The sequence below is a fragment of the Python bivittatus genome, unplaced genomic scaffold, assembly GCF_059951505.1.
Source record: "Python bivittatus isolate LINGU-HERP-01145 unplaced genomic scaffold, Pbiv_v1 ctg000090_np1212, whole genome shotgun sequence".
In the NCBI taxonomy this organism is placed as follows: Eukaryota; Metazoa; Chordata; class Lepidosauria; order Squamata; family Pythonidae; genus Python; species Python bivittatus.
The window spans coordinates 1,741,508-1,764,214 of NW_028277046.1; the positions used below are offsets into that span (position 1 = coordinate 1,741,508).

Genomic DNA, 22,707 nt, shown 5'->3' on the forward strand with positions numbered 1-22,707 from the left:
ACTTGACTGTATGTTAAATGTATAATGAACAAAACGTTCCAATGCTTTTTATTTCTTTTACTGCAAGGAAGGGGAAATTAATACAGCTGTTCCTTACCAAAAGATGTATTAGTAGCTTTTATATTTCAGATCCAGTTCCAAAAGCTCTGGAGAAGAAGCAGAGCTTCTTTCGGTAAAGCAGGTGCCACAGCAAAGCTAGCAATAATTTCCCTATTTTTCTGGAGTACATCTCTTAGGTTATCGGAAGGTCAAAAGAAATGGGTCTCTTCAAAGCTTCAGCTATCTGATAAAGCTAGATTAGATTTTTTATTCCCTGCAGTTTGGAAAAAACAGAAAATATCTGTTCCACCAACCCCCTCTTCAAAGACACCAGAGCCAGGGTGTCCTCAAATACCTGTGGTTTTCAATTTCCATAGGAAGAAAAGAAAAAAAAGGGGGGGGGAATTACATATCTAGAGCTACAAATAAACGTTCCTGAACAAAGCAACAGGCTGATGAACAATTACTGGGGAATGGTGGAGAACAAAGGAGAGGCTTGGTCTGCAGCGAACCCCCCTGTACGGAACAAAGAAAAGAAGCCACTGGGAGGAATTGTACAACTGCAAGCTGGTCAGGAACAGGGTGTGGGTGATGATAAGCATTTGCAGGGGGAACAATGAGAAACAAAACCAAGCCAGTCAGAAATGTGCATGTACTAAGGCTACTTCCCAGCATGGGGGCTCACGGGTGAAATCCTAAATTTTTCTTCTCCAGTTCCAGCAGCAATCCAGCTCCATTGCTGTTATTTGCTTGCCCTTTCTAAGCATGCAAAATTACCGAAGGAAAAAAGAAGGCCCAGTTTCTGTTCCTTTTGCCTTTTATGCAATGATGCAACGGGGAAGAGAGCCAGGGGATGAGGGTAGCAAGACCGAGATGAGTCCATTGACAGAGGGAGGCTCGTGAAGCCCTTGCATCCAGAATCAAGGGATGGCAGAAAGGCAACTCAAGCACGGGAACCAGCCGAGCAAAAAAAAAAGACAAAATAAAGACTGAGATGTTCACTTCTGCAGCTATAGATCTCAAGGGTTTCATGATCTTTGTTGATGAGGGAGAAATCTCTGTAAAAATAACAGGGAAGACTGCACACATTCTTAGCTATGACCTCTCCTGCAAGCCACCGCAGCAGCAGCAGGAGGCAACTTACTGAAAGGCAGTGAGAAAATTATATATATTACATAAGCATGCCAAGTTATTTAGAAATGTTAATAATTTCTTCCTTTTTCATGCCATATTGGTAGCTAATTGCACCCGGAACCCTGGAGATTTAAACAATGGAAAGATGCTGGGTTATTCGTCCTGTTTAGGGATCCCTGCCAAAACAGAGCTTAGGCAGAAATGGGAATGTTTCAGTGATGGATATCAAACTAATGCAAATGTTACTTTGCCATATTAAAATGATTAGACATGGGAAGCCAACTTCCCCTACAGAGCAGCTGAGCTTGGATTTAAAGCTTCTTCCAGTCCCACTGAACCGGTTATGTGGGGCTGTTGATTCCTGCTGTTGATTCCCCAACCTGCAGCCCTCAAGATGTGGTGGGACCGTACATGCCCAGAAGTGCTAGCCAGCACAGATGATACCTCTGGAAGTTTTCAGTGAGATGCACACCAACATAAGGGAGCACACTGGGACTCTTTGCAATATAGACACTCCGTCTCCCTACACCCAAAACTCAGAAATAATTTGGCGCTTGGAGAAAAGACCAGAGGACCAATTTCTCCACCAGCATCATCACTGATCCACAATAGCTCACTTGCATTGGCATCAGCTCTTCTCAGCAAAGCCCTACTGAGTCCATAAAAGACTTCCCATCCATTCCACTTCAAGGTTAGGGAATCTTCCGTTAACACCTGCTTGGATAGCTCCTCTTTGGCTCTTAGCCAGGTTTGATCAAAGTGCTGGGGTTGAAAGCTATACCATTGCTGTATTGTCGAAGGCTTTCATGGCCAGAATACGATGGCTGGTGTGGGTCTTCCGGGCTGTGTGGCCGTGTTCTGGAAGTTTTGTTTCCTAATGTTTCGCCAGCATCTGTGACCGGCATCTTCAGAGATCAGGAGCACAGTCTGTCACGGTCACAGATGCTGGCAAAACGTTAGGAAACAAAACTTCCAGAACACGGCCACACAGCCCGGAAGACCCACACCAGCCACTATACCATTGCTATTCATCTTTCCAGCAGAAGATCATCTCCAGTTCCTGCCAGAACAACATATTATGCAGCAGTGGGGACAGCAAATGGGACCTCCATCATCAAGGAGCATTTTTGATACTTAGAACTTTCCTTCCTTCTAGAACATTTCAGATCCCAGATACATAATGCAGTTCCTAGAATGGGCAAGTGCCTTGCCTAGAGGACTTTACACTGATCCTTGCTCTTGGGTGTGATTTCTTAAAAAAAATACACACACACACACACACACATATATACATATGCATATACATATACATATACATACATACATATGGATCCTGGATGATTTAGACACCTGGGCTAAAAAATGAATCTTATGATAAGCACAGTGTGTTCATTTTTTTAGCCCAGGTCTCTAAATTATCCAGGATCCAGTTCAAATCACAGAGCTGAGTCAATCCATTAAATTGATAAGTTGACTGAAAGAGATAATTCATTTCAATAAAGAACTTTTGCTCACATAAGCAGAAGTCCAACCGCCGAGTTGATTTGAAGGCCTCTGAATCATTGTATCAAATTGGTTCAGCAATTTGACGTGAAGAGGTGATCCGACTGAATCCAAGCTTTGAACCGAAGCTTCCCAAGCATTATATTCTAGCCTTTTTTCCTGTTCTTTTTGTTCCTTTTAATTTCAGTGAAAAATTAAACTCAGCCCCTTCTAACACCAGCACAAATTGGCAGTTCCTTAACCTTCTCTTCCATGTGGTTGTTGAGGGTCACAACTTTATACCAGAGCTCAGATTGCAGCACCAACAGCCCCCTGCCCAGGCACATATAGAACAAAACACCTGGGAATATACACGCACAATCTCACGTTCGGACACATAGAGGTTCTTGCCCTTAGTATCACCTCTTGGATCCTGTTCTGATTGTTACAGTAGCATCTTGTCCCATCATAGTTGACCATATTCATTCTGTTTCCCATTCCTCACCTCCTTATGTAGCTTTGATGGTTCCCTATCTCCCTGTTTGTTCAGGGAGGGCAGAGTAATGACTCGCTCATTTCAACTGCTCACTGTTTGTCCTGATCCTTCTCGAAACTTCCTTCTGCATATTTCTCAGTGGAGTTGGGAGAAATTCCCAAATTCTTATTCAGCCCTCAAAGTTCTCTTGGGGCTGCAGAGATGATCATTAACCTAAATTGCAGGGATGATGAGAGGGTAAAAAAGGGCCAGAAGCAGAGCCTTCCATACTGGGGGGAGGACAGGGGTGTCACATGAGGCAAATGATGAAAACAACATTGTGTTATTGCAGTGCAAGCTCCGCCCCTTTTGCATGTGCATCTCAAAAAGAAAGAGCCAAAAATCACTAAACCTGACAGAGGAAAAAAAGAGCCTATGTAGCATCTGTCTGTCTGTCTGTCTGTCCATCTGCTGCATGATCCACTTTTCCTCCAGGAGCTTTTTTCCCCTCTCAGCATAATAAATCAAAATGAATTACAATAAGCAAAAGCTGGACCTTTTGTATAATGTCAGCCACTCTATGCTTTATCAGTATAGCTAGTTGGGGGAAAGTGATAAACTAAATTAGAATGTGGGAATTTAAACTTGGTTGAATGCTTTGATAACCGTTTGAGAAGATGGGGGAGAAAATTAATTTCGGAATGGGTAAATTGAAACCAACACTGAGGTGTGTGCAGAAGGCACACCCACAAATGCCATCGTCGGATACGGATTCCTCTCTTTCTGTTAATGGGAATGCAAAGCTGCTTCAAATGATGTTTGTCATTCCCTGCAGAAAAAGGAACCTGCCATTTCTGGATGGATTAGCAACCAGAAGAGATATTCTTTATCGACCCTGTGCTGAGTGATACAAAAAAACGCTCATCGCATACCAAGCCAGACTATTTGTCCGTCTAATGTACGACGACTGGTTCTGAATGGAAACAAGTGTCCAGAATCTCTGATAGCCTTTCCTAATCAAATGCTTCCTGATCCTTTTAACTGTCAGTGTTAGAAAACTCAGACTCAAAACTGTGTGTATATAAAGCAGATGTGCCCTGCTGGGTGACCCTGCAACCGTTGCTCTTCATCTAACCACCACACAGGACTTTTGTGAGGATACAGCTGGAAAGGGAAGATCGCCATGGATGCCGTGGGTTAGAATTATGGTTCTCTAAATTGTCCTGAGCAACAACTCTCCGCTGGAATTGCAAGCAGTTGTAGTTTAGCCATTTCTGAAGAACCACTGATTCCCACTTCGAAGTTGGGGTTAAAAGATAACTCACTGAAGATAATTAAAGAAGAGGATGCAAGGACCAAGTTGCTGAAATGGGTTGAACAGAATGTCTTACCAGCATGAAAATATAGTTCCAGGGAGAAATCAATGACGGAATAGCCATGCAATGAGGAAGGAAGGAAGGAAGGAAGGAAGGAAGGAAGGAAGGAAGGAAGGAAGGAAGGAAGGAAGGAAGGAAGGAAGGAAGGAAGGAAGGAAGGAAGGAAGGAAGACCATTTTTGCCTGGAGTATATTTAATACCTAAAATGAACCTGAAAAATGGACAAGAGGAACAGCATGTACTTTCTTCATTTAGCCAATAATCAGTCATTAAAAATCCTGAGCTATAAACTGAACTCTCACACCCCTGCAAATGCAGCCTCCATACCACCAACTACATTTCCAATTTCTAGTTGCAGGTCTTTGTTCTCCCATTCTTTAATGACTTTCCTGCATGATGCCATTACCACCCTGGATTTTGAAGCTAATTTATGTGTAAAGGTGACCCATTAATTTCTCTGGGTCTTCATTTTGCACACCAATTAAGCCCTCCAAAAGCCATTACAAGGTGTGTGTGAAATTCATCTTGATAAGATTTGGCTGTGCCAGAGCTTCACTTTGGGCATAATTTTGAATGTTTCAATAAAGCAACTGTGTCTGACACTTATTAGCGTCTGGCATCCTACTGCTTCAATTTAAATTTGAAACTGCATTAGGTAATAACAAGTTTTCTCAAATATCCAGCATGATTTATGAGTCGGCAGCCGTTGGGAATTGGGACACACCAAAATCCTCAATTCTACTGCTTCCATTGGCTCTCAGAGACAACCAAACTGAGGGGAGAGGAAACTAGACTAAAAGTGTGTTTGGTGGTAGAATTGAGGCAAAATGGATTTTCAAGCTTACCCCCCAAAAATAAAACAAAATTGGAAGTTGGAAAGTGTTTGTTTTCTGCACATACTACACCTGGAATTTGACAACAGAGAAATGATGTTGGCTTAAATTTAGATTTCTCCTTCTCACAGACCCACGGTAAATATTTCCACAACTGGATGCTCTGGAGATAAAAGCCTGCAGTCATTCCATGTGCACACTTAAAACTCGGCCTTTTCAAAGAAGGCTTAATGAACACACAGCAGATTACAAAGGCTTATTAAAGGTTGCGTTAAAGATGCAAAGCGTAATTATCTTCCGGATAGGTTCAAATATTACAGTCCAATTATGAGAGAGGGAAAACTAAATTGAATAAGAAGTTCCTAGGGGACACATCATTTCAACCCCTCTCTCATCCATTTCGCTCCGAGGTATACAGATACAGGCAACAAAAGAGAATTCCTGCAGGCTTTTCAGGCCCAGTTCGTTTATTTATTTAACTGATTTTCACGGCTGCCACTTATAAATTATCTTGGATGGCTTACCAGTGGTTAAAACAATACTTCATGCAAAGCAAAGTTTGTGAGCTAGACTAGAAAAGACGAATAAGTCTCAGGGAATTTCACTTGGCATCAGATAGAGTCCCTGGACCTAACTGTCGAATAGGAGCACTTATGCAAGGGTGATGCTGATCACCCATGGTCCTGCCAATGTTGTTGAATTACAGTAATTTGTAGAAAGAAAAGCTATGGGAGCGTCCTTGAAATACTTCCTTTTCTCTTATGTGTCGATTTGGGAAAATGCATCTGGATTTTATTTTATTTTATTTTTCTGGCTGAGTTTTCAAACAACATGTCCATAACAAAACTGCAAGCACAAGTTTGGGACCCTGGGACATGAAATGAAATGTGGCACGGTAGCTACAAGACTAAATTAGACTGAGAACTTTGTAATTCCCAGGGAAGCTCACTGATGGATTTCAGACTGTCTGTCAGAATAAGCTCTGTTCTGAGGCTGCAGAGATCATTATGAATGCCACCCTGAACAATTTGGGGAAAAACGGAGTAAGATTAAAATCTTGCACATAATAAACAGTTGTCTGTAGCTTCTTCAGCTTGTCTCAGGCAAATTACAAGTTTCTGGGTGCTGTGGGCATGACAGCCAGCTCTCTGGCCTGAAAAGTGACGTGTCAACCTTTATAAACAGGGGACAATGAGCTGTTTCTAAAGGGAATGACTGACCACCAAGTTCTTCCATCACTCTGGCTCTGAAATGAAGCTCTTTGACTGGAAGTCAATTAAGGCTTGGAATAAACTGCAAGGCGACAGCCGATCCGTGTGAGCTGGCTGGAAAAAGCTCGCCCCCTATGCTAATAGTGTCCCAGTATGATGGACAGACCTAACAAGGTATATGCGACAGACTCTTTCTCAAGCCCTGAGAACAATATTCGCCGTTTGCACAACTGCCAAGGGAGCTCTACCTTGATTTCTGAGGAACCTCAACTGTAGGCAGGAGGAGCATTTGGCCGAGACAGGCTATTGAATAAATGTCCTAAAATAGCCAACCCTGGGAGACAGGGCTCGCATCTCTGTGCCAGCCCCGCAGTCCTGGCCTTCCGGAAAAGTGTGAAAGCATGCCTATGCCAGATGGCCTGGGGCCTGATGGGGGCTCGCAGGGTTGGAAATGGCTGGTGGGATAATTGATTCTGTCCATTCTCCCCCCCCCCCCGTCATCTTGAATTGTATATAGTCTTTTTCTATAGAATTGTTCATAGCTGATCTTTAATATGGATATTTATATTTCCATGGTTTTTACTGTTCTGGATTTTAATTGTGAGCTGCCAAGAGGCGCTCTCTGGGGGAGATGGGTGGGATATTAAATGAATGAATGAATGAATGAATGAATGAATGAATGAATGAATGAATGGGAAGGTTTGTTACCAGCCTGTCTTTTGCATTAAAACCATGCTGGTCACACTGCGATCTAGGGTATGGTCAAATCTCACTTGGCCACTCGCATGAGCAAATGTTAGTTGACTCTCTGTTGCGTTCCCTGAACAGGTAGCCCTCGGTCAGAATCAGCAGCCGGCCCACTTCAAGGGACCCAAATGCTGACACAGCAGAAATGTAGCCTACTTTTGAACTCGCTCTCATTATTTGTCAATAAATGTAAAAAATAAAAAATAAAGAAAATAAGAACACAGGAATGAGCATTCTTTGAACCAAATGATTCCCTTCCAGGAAGAGAATCTTTGATGTGTGTCTCTGACACATTCCCTTCCTCTAATTAAGCCCATTGAGGATTTGTAAGTGGAACAACTGATTATTATTATATTATTATTATTATTATTATTATTATTATTCCCATACACTCACATTTTCATGTCGTTTACAAGAAAGAGTATTCATTGAATACAACCATAAAAGCAATAGATTAAAACAATCTAAATCATTTAACGAAAAGGACAAAAAAAAGAATCAAAGAGAAGAAAAGGAAAAAAAACAAAACAGAACAGAACCATTTGTCCTCTACAGAAACAGTTTTTTCACAGATGCCTAAAAGATACAGACGCAAGCACTTCCATTTCCTTTGAAACGTGCTGTTTACTCTGTATTTCTTCATAAACAAATAGTAAAGATACTCTCCCTCAAACTAATCAAGAAAAAAAGAAATATTCTGGGGTATAACATCAGGACCACTCGTCCACAAAATAACGTTCATTTGAAAAAAATGCACGAACTCAGTTATCCGCCTGGCTTAATCTACCCAGGCAACGCTTGCTATTGAGCAAATGAGAAAGATAATATTGGATTAGAAATAGAATACAGAAAGAAGGAAATGTGAGACTGGGATGATCGAGGATCAGAATAATGGTGGAATTCCATTTCTAAGGTGAGAATGCCGAAAAAAAGAGACCAGGCCGCCTCTGAGATACTTTCGCAGAATACTTTCCCATTACTATTCCACCGAGTGGACTGCAGAACTTTTGCAGGAGAGGAATAAACAGGCAGGTTTCGTTCAGAGCCAGATGTAAACTCTTCACAGTGTAATCCAATGTACAGTTACCTAAAATTATATTCCTCCAAATTCACTGGATAAAGATGCTATGGATTAGTGAAATCCTCCTAACCTGTTTCTTTGATTTCCTCCCCTTCCCATCTCTAACAGCCCCCCTTCTGCCCTTTTCCTCTCCCCGGGTGATCTTGGCTTGAAAGCATCGGCCTTATATTGTCCCCTTGCTGCTGAGAAGGGCCAAGGGAAGCGTTGCTGGAGAGGCAACCAGGCAGAACTTTGACTGCTGACCTGGCCGTCATAAGGGCCAGAGCAAGTCCAGCTTGAATTTTCCAGGTGACAAACGCAGTTTGAACACACTGGATTTGAAAGCAGGTTTTGATACGGAAATCATGAAGACTAGGGCGCCCTGAAAGGCACCTCGGCTGACCCATGTCAGAGAAGGCTTTGCAAAGAAGATTAACACATTACAAAATGGAGAGTGCTGAATGTTAGACTTGGCTCTCTCTCCCAGCAAAGCCCAATTCATCCCACTGCACCATTACACTGCAATTTTAACCAGACATCTGCGCAATGCTTCACCTAGAAATATCTATTTTAAAAACAGGTAGAGGCTCCCTGGTGACTTTACGGACATATCCCTGGAAGCACAGAAGGGATTTGCCTTCTTCCAAAATATTTTCAACTTGCCTACAGTCCTGGAATTTCTCAGGGGCCTCTTGTTCAAGTCCAAAACAGGCCCAACCCTACTTAGCTTTTTGACATTGGGTAATGTCCGCAAGAAGCCGCTGCTTGCTATATTTAAAAGCACAGAGCCTCAAAATACGTGTTTTTTAGTGTGTGCTAATATTTTCTATGCAAGGATTGATTTCAAAGAACTCTCTGGATCTTCTGAAAACTAGATTCTTTTTATGCATTAGTCCCACAGGGGTGGAGTGGTTAGGTCATCAGCTTCAACCAAAAGCTAGTGATTAAAGCCTTCTGAACACACAGCTTCTGTTGAAAGACAGCTCCGGTTCCGAGTTTGAAATGGTAATTTTTAAACCAAGGCAGTGGGTGAGCTAGGATAATCTAAGGGAGGGCAACCAGCAAGGCCCAGCCCTGTCCCTTTTCTGCAATCCTCAAAACATTCCCCCCATGGCAAAATTTGGCTGCTGGATTAATACCAGTGTGATTTCCCACCTTGCAGTGAAAAAAAAAAGCCTTAAATACTCAACAAGAAAAATGTTTGATAGCTCTTCCATCTTCCTCCAGGGGCGCAAGATTATGTACCTCGCAGTTCCTCCTCCAATGTTTCCCCAGAACAACAACCCTGTGAGGTAGGCAGGACTGAGAGGGAAGGACTGGTCCAAAGTCCCCCAGTGAGTATCCACAGCTGTGGCTGCGCTTGAACGGGCTCTCTCTAGTCCAAGTATCTTTTCAATACTAAAATATCCCCATCCCAAATTCTAAAAGAGGGCTGAAATTTCAAAGTCCAACCTTGGGCTCTGGTCTTACCAAACATGATCACGGCTGTGCTCCAAAACCTTTGGCCACTGGAAGAAAGAAACATCTACCAATTTTGAACAATGTCCCCATCACTTCCTTCAACTCCGAGAATAAGATTAGACCCAAGCACCAAAGATCAGATGCAAACCTTCAGCTCTGTTTGCAGTAGCTTACTGAGCTATCAAAATTAGGTTATAATTTCTAAGGCTGGACAATTTCATTGTGAAACAATCGTATAATACAGTAATGCAAACTCTCTCTTAAAAAACATCCTGGGCTCACAGGCTTTTATTTTGCTTCTATGTAAATGTTCCAAGTGGGCACTTTGACATGAGTATTATAAGTGGGCAAGATTATTGAATTTATCTTCCACAATTAATTCTGTGGTGCCATTTATAGCTGTTTGTCGGATGGCATGACTGTGTCCTGTGGTTCGAGCAGTTGATAAAACTCTGCAACTTTGATTAAGCTGTTGTGTTACTGCTGATGCCAAGCGCAATCTGTGACTAATAAATTCAACACTGTGGATTTATTAAGAAAAACCACCTGATGAGGCTTGCTTAATGTACATAATTTTGAACCACAGATTTTCTTCTTGATAAAGTTGGAGGGGTTTGCTTCCTTGCTAGACATGTGAGGTTCTGACATGCAGTTAACTAGATCTCTTGCAATGAAAGGCTTCCTGAAACTCATTTATCTTGCCTCCAGCAACTCTTTTCTCAGACCAGCTATTCTGCTAATAGCAAAAAAAAAAAAAAAAAAAGGATTCTCATGGAGAAGTGAGGTTAGTTCCTTCCAGCAAAAAACATCAACGAATTCTGCAAAACTTAAATACTTATTTATATATATATGGGGCATAATAATTCATAGGCTAGGGTTCAGATCTTGGGTGTTTGTTGATTTGCTAGTTTTTAAGTTCCTATAAGAATTTTTCTTATTTGAATTATACAGGGATGTTTCCAATGTGTGCAAAGGATCTTATTTTTTTTCCCCCCAAAGAAGGGCAGTTCCACCCCAGTCACACCATCCCCTAAGTTTGTAGTCTACGATATACTGCACAATCCAGGAAGCTGTGCAAAATGTTCAAACACCTGTGTGCAAACATATTAAAGGAAGAAAAGATGAGGAAATGAAGTCAGGATAGACAGCAATCTAGGGGCTTTTCCACCTGGCTGAATCAACAGTTTAGGACGACCAACAGCGCACTGCATTTTAACACCGCAAAGCTGGTTCAAATCTCTGCAAAGAGACTTTGGGAAGTAACATGCTTAAGGAATGTATTTCGTGGGAGATCACCAGGAGAGCCCAAGATTGCAAGCTAGGCCAGAAGTCAGAAATACACTCTGGAAGAAGGCAGTGATTGCCCAGAAATCTACATGAAGTCAATAGGAGGTGAGCTCAACTCGGAAGAGATGTTACCTTTATTTTATCACGTACAAAACAATTTTTCAAAGTCTTCACGATGCGTACATCTGTAAAATGCAGACAACTTATCTCATGAGGTTGGCGCTTAACCAAAAGAATTTTTGCAAAGTATTTCAGATACCAGACAAAAGGCTAATATACTGTCAGCTGTGAGGTAGGCTAGGCTAGAAACAGAGTCCATGACACATATTAGAATTCCACGTTAGTGATATGGAAGCCAGTTAGGTGTAGTGTTTAAGGCACCGGACTAGAAACTAGGAGTTGGTGAGTTCTAGCCCTGCCTGAGGCACAAAGCCAGCTGGGCGATCCTGGGCCAGTCCCTCTCTCCCAGCCCTAGGAAGCAGGCAATGGCAAACCACTTCTGAAATCCCACCAAGAAAGCTGCAGGCAGTCACCAGAAGGCAACACTGACTTGAAGGCACACCAAAAAAAATGTTACTGCTATAGGCTATAATAATAAAATCTTGGGAGCCGGATAGTATCCCCCCTTCCCTCCCTCTTATGCCAGAGCGAATCAAAATGGGGCAAGCTTGAGTTTCTTTCTCACACAATATTGTTTTCCCAGGCTCAGCTCGTAGTGTGCTAACGGTCGTGGCATTCTTTTTTCAAGATTATCTCTGTTTCTCTTGATGTACACAAACATCTACCAAAGTAATCAGGGTTTTTGTGTTTCGTTTTTTTACTGTTGCTTTACCAGACCTGTCTCCATTTTGAAACTATTCTCCAGAGCAGGTAATCTTCGATCTCTTCTTTTTCATGCGTCCGAGGACACAGTTTACAGACTGCATCCCAAACCTGCAATTTGACAGTCTTCTCTAATCCAGTCTCTGCCAAGGCTCCTTTCTGCTAAGTAGCATTACAATAATCTAGCCCCATGCCCCAGTGCTCACATATTTCCGAAGTGAGGTGACATCGCTCCCTTTCCGTAATAAACCCCAGTTAAAAATCGCTATTTCAATTAAAGAATGGGAAAAGGCCTTCAGGTATTAAGTAAAACAGCTCAGCTGAAATGCTTAGAAATTATACTAATCTGCTGTGACTGTGAAAACCCAGAAAGTTATTACATGTCGTTCACTGGAGAGTTGTATTAATTTGATTGTGATGTGGCTTTTTAAAAAAATTACCATAATAATCCAGAATACAACTCTGAGGTCTACACAGCAGCCTTTTAAAGTACTGGGGGCCACTGTTCAGATTATGCTGAAAATATGGAGGACACAATTTCTATTCTATTCTGATTGGGGAGGGGAGGGGGGCGATTCCATAGACTGACAGCCAGACAAACACAAATGTGCAATTTGGAAGGGCCACCCAACAGGCAAATTCAGCTTGGATCTGTGCAGAAGGGATATAGATATACAAAAAGATGCACACAATTGTCTGTCTCCTGTATCATTAACAGGTAGGAGGGCTTTGCAGGGTTACATAAGCAAACAATGCGCAGTATTGCAGAACTTACACTTTTGAGTATTAAGATATTTTCTGGAGCTCACAGCTTCAGGGTTCACACTGACTTCAGCTGCAAATTCAACATTCAGCTTCTTTTGGTACTGAGACCGGAGGACATTGGGTCAGCTCAGCAGATAAAGCCAATCCTTTGAAAACCCTCTATGTGTGATCCTGGAAATATGCTCCCAGTCTTTAAATAATAATAATAATAATAATAATAATAATAATAATAATAATAATAATAATAATTTAAAAAACTGGGCTGGGCTAGATGGTCAAATAATCTGAGCTAATAATCAAAAAATTCATACAGGAGCAAGGAGTGGAAGGGCGTTTGCCAAAATGACAGGGGCAATTTGTCAAGTTATCACAATGATCGACAGTTGCGAAGACAACATGAATGCTACAGTCTAAGACCTGGACACATGGCACATGGGGCGCACACAGAAAAACAGGCAGAGTTTCAGTTGCACCGTTGTGGGTGCTATTTTGGTTTTTTTGACCACACCCAGTAGATACCCCTGCCCCACGGGAATTTACTTAGGCTTAGGCACACACAGGATTGCCGTGTGAGTTGGGTGGCAACTTGTTTAGAGGCTTAATGAGGACAGAAGGACAGGAGAAGAGGCACCCTTGCATTCTTCCTGATTCCATATGCCTTGGGGATAAAGGGAGAAGGGAGAGCCGGGGAAGGCTGCAATTGGTAACTATGAAAACTGAGACAGTCTCTGAAGCTTCCTGCTAAGAGTGGGCTTACCTCCTCTAGTGTGTGGATTTGTAAATATTATTCATGCACTCTAAACCTTCAGCGCTCATTTTGGAAAGATAACTAAACTGCAGAGCATTGTCCTAGAAACCGCAGGAGAAAATGGAAAAGCGCATTGCAAAATGTACTCGGATGGAAATGACAGTAGGAAGGGGAGCTAAATCAGCACCTTCCTGTTCTCCCCCCAGCTTAAAACAATAAGGGGGGAGCAGAATGATGGATCCCCATTCCCAAGGGAGGGGAAGGATCTGTGCTTACTTTTTGGTCTATGGGGGGAAATACGAACAATGCGTACACCTGCTTGTCTTCTGAGAGGCTGGTGTTGAAAACTTAATGGATGATGTCTCTTCGTTCCGGATGGATCTTCATAACTCAGAAGGTCAGTGTGTCGAAAGCAATAAGGGGCAGATTTCCCAGCTTTAGAAAATGATTTCCCATCAGCGGTACCCCCGCACAAAACTCCTTCCCACATTGACAAGTAGGTATATTAGGAGTAACAAGACAAGACAACCTCTCTCTTTCATACATAAATACACCCACCCACGAACCCCCTCTTGGTATAGTTTTAAAATTAAAACCTCAGAGCACCACAGAAGGACGTTAGCCAGCTAAGAGGGCCAGGTCTACCTGCTGTCTCCTGGGTTAATTCAGACATAATTCATCTGAAACCCTAGCTGAGCAAACAGCTCCATCACCAACCTTTCTTGCCTTCCAGCATCATCATCGTCATCAATCACATCGCATCAAAATCTGTTTGCAGCTTCAAATTCAAATTATTGTCAGTGCCCGTTATAATGAACAGGCTTTCCTTTCATTTCACAGCCCACGCTTTGTGGAAGGTAAGGGAGACTCAAGCCAAGCCAAACCCAGCCTGTAGCTGGATTCAGAATTCTGTAACCTTTATCTGAGCAACTAGAGACGCAAAGGGATGATAACCCCTATTTAAGCATTGTTCAAAGACTCCTCTCTCCTCCAAAAAACATTGCCCAGTTAGGGGAGTTTATTGGCCCAATCTTTGCCTCTGGGAACTTATTTTGGATGCTAATTCAAATGCACAATCTGACCTCTGGCAATAAGCCTGACATCCATTTTATTCCAGTCAAGACAGTCAGGTATAATAAACTAGGACAAGAGCGAGCATTGAATAAAGTATTAAAAGTGCTTAGTCCTTAACCCATTTCCCCCATGTCCTGCATGAGGCTATTTTTTTTTCAGGGCAAAAAGTTCTCACTGAAATGCAAATGCTCCCCCCCCCCCGCCCCAAGAACTGCATTTTTACGCACTCCAACAAACATTGCCGCAGACCTTGGTTAGGTTCGTTCTGAGCTTTGACCCATATTGCAAAAATCAGGGAGATGCCGAAACAGATTGTTGCACTGCCCCCCCATGGATTAATTTTGGATGGGCATAAAAACCTGGACCCTCAAACAATTGGCCAATCTCCATTTTATATCTGAGGACGTGATCCTACAACCCAACCTCTAGTTCTCCTATTCTCTCCTGATGTCTTGCATTAGAAGGTTGAGATATTCCCATGTAAAAAGTAGAAATTCATTGGGAATCTACTAGCTTTTTTTTCCCTCTGAGCAACCAGGTATTACAGAAACCAGCGGCCACTTCAGCTTAGCCCACTCTCTCTGAACGGACTAGGAATGGGAGGAAGAGGCCCCAGCAAGGGAATGATCACTAAGAGGAGACAGAACCAGTCAAGAGCTGAAGCCCATTGGGACCAACTTGCCAAACCAAAATGTTGAAGCTGTCTCCTGCTTGGAATCACTGTCTGAGCAGGCAAGGGAAGAAGCTCCTTTTAAATAAAGTATCCTACCCTGCCTCAGAGTAATAACAAGAGCAGTTTCGCTGATTACCAACTTTTGTGCTGATTCTTTCAAATTAGCTTGATAATAGATAAAACCAGATCTAATTCCAATACTTGAAACAATACTGGCTTGGAAGAGGCAGAGTAGAATATGTGGCGGGGTGTGTGTGAGAGAGTCAATAGGTGGGTCCAGCCTAGTTTCCTTCTCATTTTGCAAAAAACACCCTCAAAATTTAGACTGTTGTTATGGAGCTATTGACTTCCAGCAGAGAAGGTCTGGGGTTGCATAAGATCTGTGCCACAAGTTCCCCACCACCACACACACACTTTAAAAAACTGCAGATAGCAAGAGATATATTTCAAGTACCTAATGGTGTTTCCCCAGTGACTTACAGCATCTCCTAATCTCATCCAGCCAACCATAATAGTTGGATGACCCTAGGAGATGGTACAAGTCACCAGTATGGCATTCTCCAACCCATCTCTAACTCAAGAATGCTCCTTTTCATACACAGGTCTCTAGAAATATTAATTAAAACTACACATTCAATCAACACTTCTTCATTCGGCCTGGCGCCCTGTTTTATGAATGATCTCTAAGGCTTAACAGTGTGGAACACCTCCAAAGGGATCGTAAAATGTGCCAGCGTCTGCAGACGTTGCCACTGCCTTGTTAAAACATGGCGAAAGCCAGTCCTCCAGGTGAATTCTATTCCCTCCCTCTAGACACAGAACCTTGGACGTTCTTTCCCTGGGATAAATTATGAATGCTGTCTCTCCCTCCTCCCCACCCGTTGCGTGCTACTCAAATCCCAGGTTAAATAATATATGAGTCAACCAAGTATCTGGCAAGGGTTGAACTTTGCGCCAGTGATACAGTGATGGAGATCAAAGCCCTGCTACTCCAGCGGACTTCCTTTGGGCAACAGGTGAGTGGGGGCAGGGGAGGTAAAACTGCAACAAAAAGTTCAGAGATAGAGTCAACCTTCCTTGGACTCTAATAGGAAGGCAGCAGGAGCTCAGGAGGGCAACAGCTGCCTCAGAAACCCAACAAGAAGAGACGGTGGGAGGGGAGAAATAAGATACGCAAGGAGGGAGAGTCATACCGTGATGAAAGGCTGCTGGTATCCTGTGTTAGAGAAGAGAAGCAGGTCACAGGAGTTTCCTACAGAGGAAATAATCTGCATGGAGGACATGCCACTCAAAGGGTTGACTGGCTCCCAGGAATGGATGAATCATGTCAAGATGGGGATTAATTCAAGTCCAAGAAAGCCATATTCAGATTTCTACATATAGAAGGTCCCGGGTTCAAGCAGAGCTGAGGAAGAGTCTAGGCAGGAACCCTGCAAAACTGCTGCTGGTCGGTGCTGGCAGCATTGAACTAAATGGACCTCATAGTCCAACAGAATCCTATGAATCATCAACCCATCTCGATTCATTATTTAGTAGTAAGAATTGTTTTCATTGTTCCCTTACCCTGGCCTCAATTGTGAGACAAATTCTACCATGGAAGCTGGGCCCTAACCCTATGTCTGGATGCCTTAATTGGATTCCTGCACTGAGCAGGGGGGTTGGACTTGAGGGCCTCAATGGCTGCTTTCAATATGTTGACCCCACGATCAGACACTGGCACTTATTTAAACTATACTTCTCCAGGCAAGTGAGTGGCAGTAAATCTATTTTATTACTCTTTTTTTTAATTATACTTTTAAACCACCCAATAACCAGAATCCTTTGGATGGATTATAAGGGATACAGAGAGAGAGAGAGAGCGAGCCCAGAAGAACCACAGAATACTAAGGAGCATTGGAACAAATAAGAAAATAAAAGCACTGTCCCCTTCTAACAAGGGCACTTAAATGAAAAAAATAACTAGGAACACAAATTAGAATGCTCTGCACCAGGAGGTTGATGGGTCTATGTATTCATATTAATGGATGCCACACAAATGTATTAAACAATATTAACAAATTTAGTCTTCAGAATCGATGTTCTCCAAAGCAAGGTCCCTGAAGACTGATGAAACAAAGAAAATTGAAATGTGAAGAGTAATGGACAGAAGGTCCACTCTAGTGAGCTGGTACCAGCAGAAGGATCAGCATACTGGTATTTATACCAACTCAGACAATCAAAAGATTTCATGATGCTCATCATAGAGAGGGGTTGGCACAGTGGCTCACTACAGCTCTTTCCAGCTTAGGAAACAAGGGAGAGATATAGTAGTCTTCTGCAATTTGTGGGGCTTCTGGTGTGCTGAAACTGCAAACGCCAGGATCCTCTTTCCCTCACACACAATAGATTCACTATAATAGATGACTATCCAGGCTCTGTTTGAAAACCTCCAGTGAAGGGGAAGAAACCCTCCCCAATTGACAGTTCTTACTATCAAGAGGTTCTTCCTACCGTCTGATCTGTATCTACATCTTTGAGGTTTCATCCCATTAATTCTAGCCTTAACCTTTGAAGCAAATGAGAATAAATCCAAACCCTCTAGCAATGACCCCTGATTGGTCGGGATTAGGTGGTGAAGAACCTTTGAGGCAAAGGAGCTGAGGTGGTTACCAGTGGGGAAGCGGGGCCACAAGCAGACAGGGTAAATGGGTGAGGAGCCAGAGAGGCTTCTATGGGCAAGAGGAAGCTCAAACCTGAGGACAGCAGTAGGCAAAACAGCACCCTTATTTGTCCTGTGCAAAATGACATGCCTTGTGACCCTTCTAGCAAAAGCTCTGGGTGGGTGGCTTTCCCTCAACAAGTTAGCCTCCCTCTGGCACAGTGATGTAGCAGGTGCTGCTCCAGATTTTCATTCAAGGATGGGAAAGTGTCAGGTTCAGCCCAAAGAACTCCAAGAGACAATGCAATACAGTTCTGTTGCGTTTATTAGCTTCCACCTCAAGACAGAATCTCCCCAGACTGAACCCTAGTTCCCAAGCCAGCCAGGCACAACACCATGAATTCCTTAGGGAGGTGCCAGCCCCATCTTCTTGAACTTCCCACGCTCCTGCTGGGGGCTAAGAACATGCTTATCTCCCTGAGCCTGGCCTTCATAAGTCCATTCCATCACAGAAAGGGAGCGACATGACTCTCTTAGCCATCTATTGGCCATCGTCAAGGCCAGCATACGCAGCAGATGAACAGTGGCCCTGAAATTATGAACTGATTGCTGAACATGCTTTTTGACAGAATTGGATCTGTTGAAGCTCCCTGGGACTGTCCCATCAAAGCTGGAGATGTAGAAACATCCCTTCCCTATGGCACGCGGTTTTCCCACATGGATGCAGCTTGCTTTTCCATTTGAGAGGCAGACCACAACCGCTGTGGATGCTGTAAATGGGCATCCAACCTTTAACGTGGTAATTTCTTTCAGTGCCAGCGTTGAGGGGCTGATAATTATCATAATCAGAGCAAGCCAAGGAAGGATTTTAATTTCTCCCTCTCCTACTGTGTTTCTGAGAAATATCCTTTCTTTGATGTAATGATTTGCATTGGGAGGAAATTCTCCATTAATATCAAACCCCCATAGTGGGTGCCAGCTACCAGAAAGAGTTGACACTGATACAAGTTTAAGCTTACCCTCTTTTTTGCCCCCCCCCCGCAAACCAACATGGAAATTGGCATCATTTTTGTCTTCCATTTGATCCCAAAGGCCTCAATTAAAAGAACCTCAAAATGGTGAGCCTGCAAGCAGATACCAGGATTGTTCTGTGCCGTGCCGATGTGGAACCGACATCTCAGTTTCATCAACTCAACCAGCAAAACTGCTATTCCCATGATAGCTGATTTGCACTGACTACTTTTGTCCCATCTTGACAGGTGGCAGAATAATCCACTTGGAGCCCATGATGAAACCAAGCCAAGCTCATCATTCAGAATCAGAAGTTTTAGCAGACTGTTTTCAGACTCGCTGTTTGGATTTCATAACCCAGCCTTGTAATGTTATGAAAATGCATCTTTCCCCAATTTAGTGCCGTCTAGAAATAGTGGTCCTGCAATGCTCAGAAGCCCTCGCCAGCACAATTAAGTTCTGGTCACACAGTTTGGGTCTGGCAGTGAACGACCCCCAAAACTGCTCCTGGGAATCTTAGCTTCTCTTCAGTTCCTAAGAGAAATACAAGTTGCGTGGTGCTTATTTGGATCTGCTCTGCCAGAGGGTTGGAAGGCATTTCTCAGCACAAATGAGTCGGATTTTTTCCCATCTTCAGATATTTTATGTAAGCAGTTTGGTCTCATCCCTATTGTCTGTCATATTCTTCCAATTCAGAGCATTTTCCCTCAAGGTTTACTATAATCTAATATGCATTATTTTCAGAGGCTCTCTATAAAGGTCCTGAGGAATGATAATCACCAGCACCGGAATAACAACAATAAAGAATACAAGTTATAGTTCATAGGGAAAACATGGAAGTGAAAAAAACATTAGGACAAATCAATGCAATGTAGCTATGTTGGGAGAATGACACAGCCTCAGCAGTGCAATTACATATTCACATATTTATTATGTATAAAAAAGAGTGTGAAATAGCTCATCCTTTCCCTATCAGGGTGACAGAACTGCATCTTCCCTGAATTATGCAAGGCAATAAGTACATTTTCTGAATTATGTAGGTTATCCTCATATCAGTTTCCACTCATCTGAAATGGAAGCCACTTCCAATCAGCCTCAGCCAGGCAAGTGTAGGGACACCATGAGGGAAGCCAAATTGGGTTTCGGTGTTCCTCTCCAGTGAATGCTGATGTTTAGGAACATGAAAAGCTGCTTTGTAAGAAATATATTCTTTGGTCTATCCGGATCCATACTATTCCTCTTGATGGGCAGCTCTTCTCCAAAATTTCTAGGAAGAGTTCTCCCAACTTGGTCTGAAGACAATGGCTGTTGAATCTGAGCAACAAGTATCTTATGGTGCTAACTAACTACCTTCTACAGTGCTACATCAGGCATTTCAGGAGGATTAAATAAATAGCTCCAAAAGACAAATTCTGTCATACAAGAGCAAGGGAATCACAGCCTGGGTTCTGAAGACTCTTAAGGTCCCCTAAAACCTTAGATATGCCTCCCCAAAGCTTTTCTAAAATTGCCTCTGAATTGTACATTTCAATGTAACAGAACGAAGGACAAATATTAAATAAGGAATGCACCTATTAATTGATCTGTGATTCACGTTAAATTACTTTTTTTTCCACCCCGGATTTATTCATTTCTTTCTCCTGGATCTGCTTATTTTTACAATTAGAAGTTCCCACAGTTGGTCATCCCTACAGTAACACATATATGCAAGGGTATCTGCAGGGTGTAGTCAAAAAAGTCAAGGGAACGGTTGAAGCCATAGATCTTATGGGAGAAGACCACAGCGCCAACACCAGACTTTAGCCTTGAGAACGTGGTCAGACCATGCTATCTGGATGAGCACCAGCAGAATTTGAGTGTGCCCCCACAGAACCTAAACCCACAATGTGGAATTCCCATCTGCAAGGACTTTTACTATCACACATCACTGATGAGGAATTAACAAGCAGGCTCTACTTTTCCTCCCTCTACCCCATTTCCAGCAAAGAACCAAAGAGCAAAGGGATGTTGTACTGTTAGTAAAGTCCTAAGGGAGCCATAGCAGCTGTGCAAGCAAACTTGTGCTCCATGGTAATGCTGAGCAATGGCATGCCGATTCTTAATTAAGAAAATGTTTATTTTATGTTCTCATAAAGCAAAAACAAGCAAAAGGAGCCCCATACTCAAAGCGTGCCCCCAGGGATGTCTTATTGGCATAGTGCCTGGGGGTCATGTAGATCTTTTCTTGTTCTGGGCAATTTTTTAAATTAATGACAAAAAAACTTAAGCATATTTCATGAAGCAGAAACTGGCACAAAAATTAAGTGAAGGACTTGCAGGTGAACTTCATGTTGGCTGGATTTGCCCAACTTGCTTCATCTGGTTGCTGAATTAACCCATTTTCTGAATTCACCCTTGAAAATATAAATTAGCACACCATGTTAAGCCACAAAAAAATAGGGTATTGTGTAAATTCATCTGCTAGGTCAACGTTTCTTAATCCAGGCAACTTCCAGATGTGTGGACTCCAACTCCCAGAATGCCACAGCCAGCATGACCATTGTTGAGAATTCTGGGAATTGAAGTTCAAACTTCTTGAAGTTGTCTGTGCTGGAAAACATTGAACTAGGAGGTCTTTACCTGGCCAAATGAAATATATTGTGTGAACAAAGTTATTTAATAATATCATATGGTTTTGACAGTTGAGGTGTAGTAAGGAGGAAGGAAATGTTAATTCTAATCAATGGTAAGCTCAGTCTCTGATGTCCACTACCAAGGAGTGGGTCATATAGTGAAGGTAATGGACTCATTCAGAAGTTTCAAATGCCCACATGATACCAAATGCCATGTTGTGGAAGGCACAACAAAAAACCCAGAGCGGAGCAGTGAAAAAAATAGCGCAGTTGTAGAGATTGGCCACCTCTGGAGACCAATGGCATTTTCAAAATGCTACGGTCCCAGGGCTCATCGTGAAGCATGGCACTTGCTTACCAGAAGACAAAGAGACTGAGTTTGCTGCAGCCTTACAAGGGCCACCTAATTTATCCTTGTTTTGCTTTTTTTTGGCTAAAGTCGTCAAAATTCCAAAGGAAGTTCTGTGTCAAGGCCATCACCATCTCCCTAATTTTAATGGATGCCTGTGGGGCCTTTTCATTTATATTCTTTATGAAAGGCTCTAAAAAGGGGGGTGCCAAAAGACAAGAGTCCGTGTAACACCAGCACCTGTAGCACTGATTAATTATCAAGGTAACAACAGAAAGACTCCATAACGGACAACCAAATTCTCCTGGGCAGGGGAAAAAAATCATTCCAAGTTGCTTGCATCTTCCTTCAAGTGGCTATGAACAGCAGAGACAAAATCTGTTTATGAAGGAAACCAACTGTCCTAAATTCAAAGTTAGACTGCACCAGCCTCATAACAGAGGCAAGACTTCACCTGAAGTGAGAAAGTGAGAAACACCAAAAACTGTGTTTAGTTACTGTCAGCGTTAAAGATATAGATTACATTGGGCTTCCAATCATTACGGTTCGACAGACAGAGAAAAGAGACACTTCTTTAATCAATAATGCTTCTACCAGTTTACTTCAGCTCCCAAATGCACAAGCAACATTGAAGGAGAAAGCCTCCAAAAAGTGAGATTCAATCTATTCCAAACAATTTCAGTTACTATCCTGGCAGATTCATTTTCTTTCCTTCTTTTTCTAAAAAAAGAAACTTGAAGATATGGTGAAATATTAGAAGAAGAAAAACAAAACTCATTCCAATATACTAAGGAAGGAAATTTCAGACTGTATTGTCAAAGTGAATTCTTTTATAATTGCATAAAATATATCAGCATGCATAAATACTATAGTAATGTTATGGCAGTTCTGGGGAACTTCCTTTTTTTTT

At 42.5% G+C, this 22,707-nt stretch overlaps 1 protein-coding gene across 1 annotated transcript in view; it reads right to left on the bottom strand.

Annotated features, from left to right (window-relative positions):
* The window catches only part of PLCH2 (phospholipase C eta 2), a 193,373-nt gene that overhangs the window by 118,369 nt on the left and 52,297 nt on the right, over positions 1–22,707 (bottom strand). The gene's annotated exons all lie outside the window — the stretch shown is intronic.